The 6,695-nt window shown below is 45.9% G+C and overlaps 1 pseudogene; it reads left to right on the plus strand.

Annotated features, from left to right (window-relative positions):
• Window positions 1-796: 796 nt before the first annotated feature.
• On the plus strand, window positions 797-915 carry LOC134930279 (5S ribosomal RNA; annotated as a pseudogene).
• Window positions 916-6,695: the final 5,780 nt, after the last annotated feature.

The following is a 6,695-nucleotide window of genomic DNA, read 5'->3' on the forward strand; positions in this document are numbered from 1 at the left end:
TGCTGTTTGGGGAGTGTTTTTTGGAAGGGCCATCCTGCGTGACACTGCAGTGCCACTCCTAGATGGGCCAGGTGTTTGTGTCGGCCACTAGAGTCGCTTAGCTTAGTCATCCAGCGACCTCGGTGCAAATTTTAGGACTAAAAATAATATTGTGAGGTGTGAGGTATTCAGAATAGAATGAAAATGAGTGGAAATTATGGTTTTTGAGGTTAATAATACTTTGGGATCAAAATGACCCCCAAATTCTATGATTTAAGCTGTTTTTTAGGGTTTTTTGAAAAAAACACCCGAATCCAAAACACCCGAATCCGACAAAAAAAAATCGGTGAGGTTTTGCCAAAACGCGGTCGAACCCAAAACACGGCCGCGGAACCGAACCCAAAACCAAAACACAAAATCCGAAAAATTTCAAGTGCACATCTCTACATTATAGTAACATTGGCCTTTCTCCTATGTATACAGGCATTCTGCATAGCTGAAAAAGAAAAAATTGTTTAAATATCTTTATGTCACGGATGAGCATAACCACAGAGCTAGTGTATACTTCATTAGTAACTCCTTCAGCCTAAATTTTAGGATTACTTCATTATATGTCACAAGCAATTTTGTGATGTCTCTATTTTTCACTACTTTCATTTCCGTGGACTCTCATCTATGATCCAGGGGCACAATACCACAGTTGTGGGATTTGATGCCTCCTGCCTAACATAGAAAGCAGATCTACACTTTTATTCTTGTGATCAAACTATCACATCCTCTTATTTAGGTGCACTCTCATTGGAGTCTGACCCACCTTCTCTACTATCAAACCACACTGCTAATGCCCGTTCTCGTCCGATCTTGGAAGCAAAACAGTGTTGGGCTGGGTTAGTACTTGAGGAGGAGACTCACAGGGAATACCCAGTGTTGTAGAGTATCAATCATTTTATATGATGTGCAGTGTCACAACTGAGGGCCTGAGCTGACGAGAGGCAGCCTCAGTTGTAGGGGCTGAGATGTAGTGGAACCTGGGAGGTTGTATCAGACCCCTGGACATGTAAGTTACACGTAAAGAGAATGCCCGAAGGCATGACCACGACAACCAAATTAAAAGTCAATGATGTTTATTTTTTACAAACTCCATGCAGCACAGCAGTAACGAAAAAGAAACATAAAATCAGCAGTAACATAATACAGTTCCTAGGTACTACAGGATGGCAATGGCCACAGGGCTCTGGTAGTATGAGACAGTTCTTATATCTTCTAGTTGGAAAGTCCTTACCAGGCCCGACTGTAGTAATGGAGATAGCCCAGGTCGTACCAGCTGGTGTTCCAGGAAAAGCTGGGCTGCTGAGGGTAAAATAGCTGCTGTGAGTACTGGTTGGAACCAGACAGATGTGGGCACGGAGTGGATACTGGTTGGAACTAGAGATGAGCGCCTGAAATTTTTCGGGTTTTGTGTTTTGGTTTTGGGTTCGGTTCCGCGGCCGTGTTTTGGGTTCGACCGCGTTTTGGCAAAACCTCACCGAATTTTTTTTGTCGGATTCGGGTGTGTTTTGGATTCGGGTGTTTTTTTCAAAAAACCCTAAAAAACAGCTTAAATCATAGAATTTGGGGGTAATTTTGATCCCAAAGTATTATTAACCTCAAAAAACATAATTTACACTCATTTTCAGCCTATTCTGAACACATCACACCTCACAATATTATTTTTAGTCCTAAAATTTGCACCGAGGTCGCTGTGTGAGTAAGATAAGCGACCCTAGTGGCCGACACAAACACCGGGCCCATCTAGGAGTGGCACTGCAGTGTCACGCAGGATGTCCCTTCCAAAAAACCCTCCCCAAACAGCACATGACGCAAAGAAAAAAAGAGGCGCAATGAGGTAGCTGACTGTGTGAGAAAGATAAGCGACCCTAGTGGCCGACACAAACACCGGGCCCATCTAGGAGTGGCACTGCAGTGTCACGCAGGATGTCCCTTCCAAAAAACCCTCCCCAATCAGCACATGATGCAAAGAAAAAGAAAAGAAAAAAGAGGTGCAAGATGGAATTATCCTTGGGCCCTCCCACCCACCCTTATGTTGTATAAACAAAACAGGACATGCACACTTTAACCAACCCATCATTTCAGTGACAGGGTCTGCCACACGACTGTGACTGATATGACGGGTTGGTTTGGACCCCCCCCAAAAAAGAAGCAATTAATCTCTCCTTGCACAAACTGGCTCTACAGAGGCAAGATGTCCACCTCATCTTCACCCTCCGATATATCACCGTGTACATCCCCCTCCTCACAGATTATCAATTCGTCCCCACTGGAATCCACCATCTCAGCTCCCTGTGTACTTTGTGGAGGCAATTGCTGCTGGTCAATGTCTCCGCGGAGGAATTGATTATAATTCATTTTAATGAACATCATCTTCTCCACATTTTCTGGATGTAACCTCGTACGCCGATTGCTGACAAGGTGAGCGGCGGCACTAAACACTCTTTCGGAGTACACACTTGTGGGAGGGCAACTTAGGTAGAATAAAGCCAGTTTGTGCAAGGGCCTCCAAATTGCCTCTTTTTCCTGCCAGTATAAGTACGGACTGTGTGACGTGCCTACTTGGATGCGGTCACTCATATAATCCTCCACCATTCTATCAATGTTGAGAGAATCATATGCAGTGACAGTAGACGACATGTCCGTAATCGTTGTCAGGTCCTTCAGTCCGGACCAGATGTCAGCATCAGCAGTCGCTCCAGACTGCCCTGCATCACCGCCAGCGGGTGGGCTCGGAATTCTGAGCCTTTTCCTCGCACCCCCAGTTGCGGGAGAATGTGAAGGAGGAGATGTTGACAGGTCGCGTTCCGCTTGACTTGACAATTTTGTCACCAGCAGGTCTTTCAACCCCAGCAGACCTGTGTCTGCCGGAAAGAGAGATCCAAGGTAGGCTTTAAATCTAGGATCGAGCACGGTGGCCAAAATGTAGTGCTCTGATTTCAACAGATTGACCACCCGTGAATCCTTGTTAAGCGAATTAAGGGCTGCATCCACAAGTCCCACATGCCTAGCGGAATCGCTCCGTGTTAGCTCCTTCTTCAATGCCTCCAGCTTCTTCTGCAAAAGCCTGATGAGGGGAATGACCTGACTCAGGCTGGCAGTGTCTGAACTGACTTCACGTGTGGCAAGTTCAAAGGGCATCAGAACCTTGCACAACGTTGAAATCATTCTCCACTGCACTTGAGACAGGTGCATTCCATCTCCTATATCGTGCTCAATTGTATAGGCTTGAATGGCCTTTTGCTGCTCCTCCAACCTCTGAAGCATATAGAGGGTTGAATTCCACCTCGTTACCACTTCTTGCTTCAGATGATGGCAGGGCAGGTTCAGTAGTTTTTGGTGGTGCTCCAGTCTTCTGTACGTGGTGCCTGTACGCCGAAAGTGTCCCGCAATTTTTCTGGCCACCGACAGCATCTCTTGCACGCCCCTGTCGTTTTTTAAAAAATTCTGCACCACCAAATTCAAGGTATGTGCAAAACATGGGACGTGCTGGAATTTGCCCATATTTAATGCACACACAATATTGCTGGCGTTGTCCGATGCCACAAATCCACAGGAGAGTCCAATTGGGGTAAGCCATTCCGCGATGATCTTCCTCAGTTGCCGTAAGAGGTTTTCAGCTGTGTGCGTATTCTGGAAAGCGGTGATACAAAGCGTAGCCTGCCTAGGAAAGAGTTGGCGTTTGCGAGATGCTGCTACTGGTGCCGCCGCTGCTGTTCTTGCGGCGGGAGTCCATACATCTACCCAGTGGGCTGTCACAGTCATATAGTCCTGACCCTGCCCTGCTCCACTTGTCCACATGTCCGTGGTTAAGTGGACATTGGGTACAACTGCATTTTTTAGGACACTGGTGAGTCTTTTTCTGACGTCCGTGTACATTCTCGGTATCGCCTGCCTAGAGAAGTGGAACCTAGATGGTATTTGGTAACGGGGGCACACTGCCTCAATAAATTGTCTAGTTCCCTGTGAACTAACGGCGGATACCGGATGCACGTCTAACACCAACATAGTTGTCAAGGACTCAGTTATCCGCTTTGCAGTAGGATGACTGCTGTGATATTTCATCTTCCTCGCAAAGGACTGTTGAACAGTCAATTGCTTACTGGAAGTAGTACAAGTGGGCTTACGACTTCCCCTCTGGGATGACCATCGACTCCCAGCGGCAACAACAGCAGTGCCAGCAGCAGTAGGCGTTACACGCAAGGATGCATCGGAGGAATCACAGGCAGGAGAGGACTCGTCAGACTTGCCAGTGACATGGCCTGCAGGACTATTGGCATTCCTGGGGAAGGAGGAAATTGACACTGAGGGAGTTGGTGGGGTGGTTTGCGTGAGCTTGGTTACAAGAGGAAGGGATTTACTGGTCAGTGGACTGCTTCCGCTGTCACCCAAAGTTTTTGAACTTGTCACTGACTTATTATGAATGCGCTGCAGGTGACGTATAAGGGAGGATGTTCCGAGGTGGTTAACGTCCTTACCCCTACTTATTACAGCTTGACAAAGGGAACACACGGCTTGACACCTGTTGTCCGCATTTCTGGTGAAATACCTCCACACCGAAGAGCTGATTTTTTTGGTATTTTCACCTGGCATGTCAACGGCCATATTCCTCTCACGGACAACAGGTGTCTCCCCGGGTGCCTGACTTAAACAAACCACCTCACCATCAGAATCCTCCTGGTCAATTTCCTCCCCAGCGCCAGCAACACCCATATCCTCCTCATCCTGGTGTACTTCAACACTGACATCTTCAATCTGACTATCAGGAACTGGACTGCGGGTGCTCCTTCCAGCACTTGCAGGGGGCATGCAAATAGTGGAAGGCGCATGCTCTTCACGTCCAGTGTTGGGAAGGTCAGGCATCGCAAACGACACAATTGGACTCTCCTTGTGGATTTGGGATTTCAAAGAACGCACAGTTCTTTGCGGTGCTTTTGCCAGCTTGAGTCTTTTCAGTTTTCTAGCGAGAGGCTGAGTGCTTCCATCCTCATGTGAAGCTGAACCACTAGCCATGAACATAGGCCAGGGCCTCAGCCGTTCCTTGCCACTCCGTGTGGTAAATGGCATATTGGCAAGTTTACGCTTCTCCTCCGACAATTTTATTTTAGGTTTTGGAGTCCTTTTTTTTCTGATATTTGGTGTTTTGGATTTGACATGCTCTGTACTATGACATTGGGCATCGGCCTTGGCAGACGACGTTGCTGGCATTTCATCGTCTCGGCCATGACTAGTGGCAGCAGCTTCAGCACGAGGTGGAAGTGGATCTTGATCTTTCCCTAATTTTGGAACCTCAACTTTTTTGTTCTCCATATTTTATAGGCAGAACTAAAAGGCACCTCAGGTAAACAATGGAGATGGATGGATTGGATACTAGTATACAATTATGGACGGACTGCCACGGTTAGGTGGTATAAAAAAACCACGGTTAGGTGGTATATATTATAATAATAATACAATTATGGATGGACGGACTGCCTGCCGACTGCCGACACAGAGGTAGCCACAGCCGTGAACTACCGCACTGTACACTGGTTGATAAAGAGATAGTAGTATACTCGTAACAACTAGTATGACACTATGACGACGGTATAAAGAATGAAAAAAAAACCACGGTTAGGTGGTATATATTATAATAATAATACAATTATGGATGGACGGACTGCCTGCCGACTGCCGACACAGAGGTAGCCACAGCCGTGAACTACCGCACTGTACACTGGTTGATAAAGAGATAGTAGTATACTCGTAACAACTAGTATGACACTATGACGACGGTATAAAGAAAGAAAAAAAAATACCACAGTTAGGTGGTATATATTATAATAATAATACAATTATGGATGGACGGACTGCCTGCCGACTGCCGACACAGAGGTAGCCACAGCCGTGAACTACCGCACTGTACACTGGTTGATAAAGAGATAGTAGTATACTCGTAACAACTAGTATGACACTATGACGACGGTATAAAGAAAGAAAAAAAAATACCACAGTTAGGTGGTATATATTATAATAATAATACAATTATGGATGGACGGACTGCCTGCCGACTGCCGACACAGAGGTAGCCACAGCCGTGAACTACCGCACTGTACACTGGTTGATAAAGAGATAGTAGTATACTCGTAACAACTAGTATGACACTATGACGACGGTATAAAGAATGAAAAAAAAACCACGGTTAGGTGGTATATATTATAATAATAATACAATTATGGATGGACGGACTGCCTGCCGACTGCCGACACAGAGGTAGCCACAGCCGTGAACTACCGCACTGTACACTGGTTGATAAAGAGATAGTAGTATACTCGTAACAACTAGTATGACACTATGACGACGGTATAAAGAATGAAAAAAAAACCACGGTTAGGTGGTATATATTATAATAATAATACAATTATGGATGGACGGACTGCCTGCCGACTGCCGACACAGAGGTAGCCACAGCCGTGAACTACCGCTCTGTACACTGGTTGATAAAGAGATAGTAGTATACTCGTAACAACTAGTATGACACTATGACGGTATAAAGAATGAAAAAAAAACCACGGTTAGGTGGTATATATTATAATAATAATACAATTATGGATGGACGGACTGCCTGCCGACTGCCGACACAGAGGTAGCCACAGCCGTGAACTACCGCACTGTACACTGGTTGATAA

This window comes from Pseudophryne corroboree, chromosome 5 (assembly GCF_028390025.1).
Source record: "Pseudophryne corroboree isolate aPseCor3 chromosome 5, aPseCor3.hap2, whole genome shotgun sequence".
Taxonomy (NCBI): Eukaryota; Metazoa; Chordata; class Amphibia; order Anura; family Myobatrachidae; genus Pseudophryne; species Pseudophryne corroboree.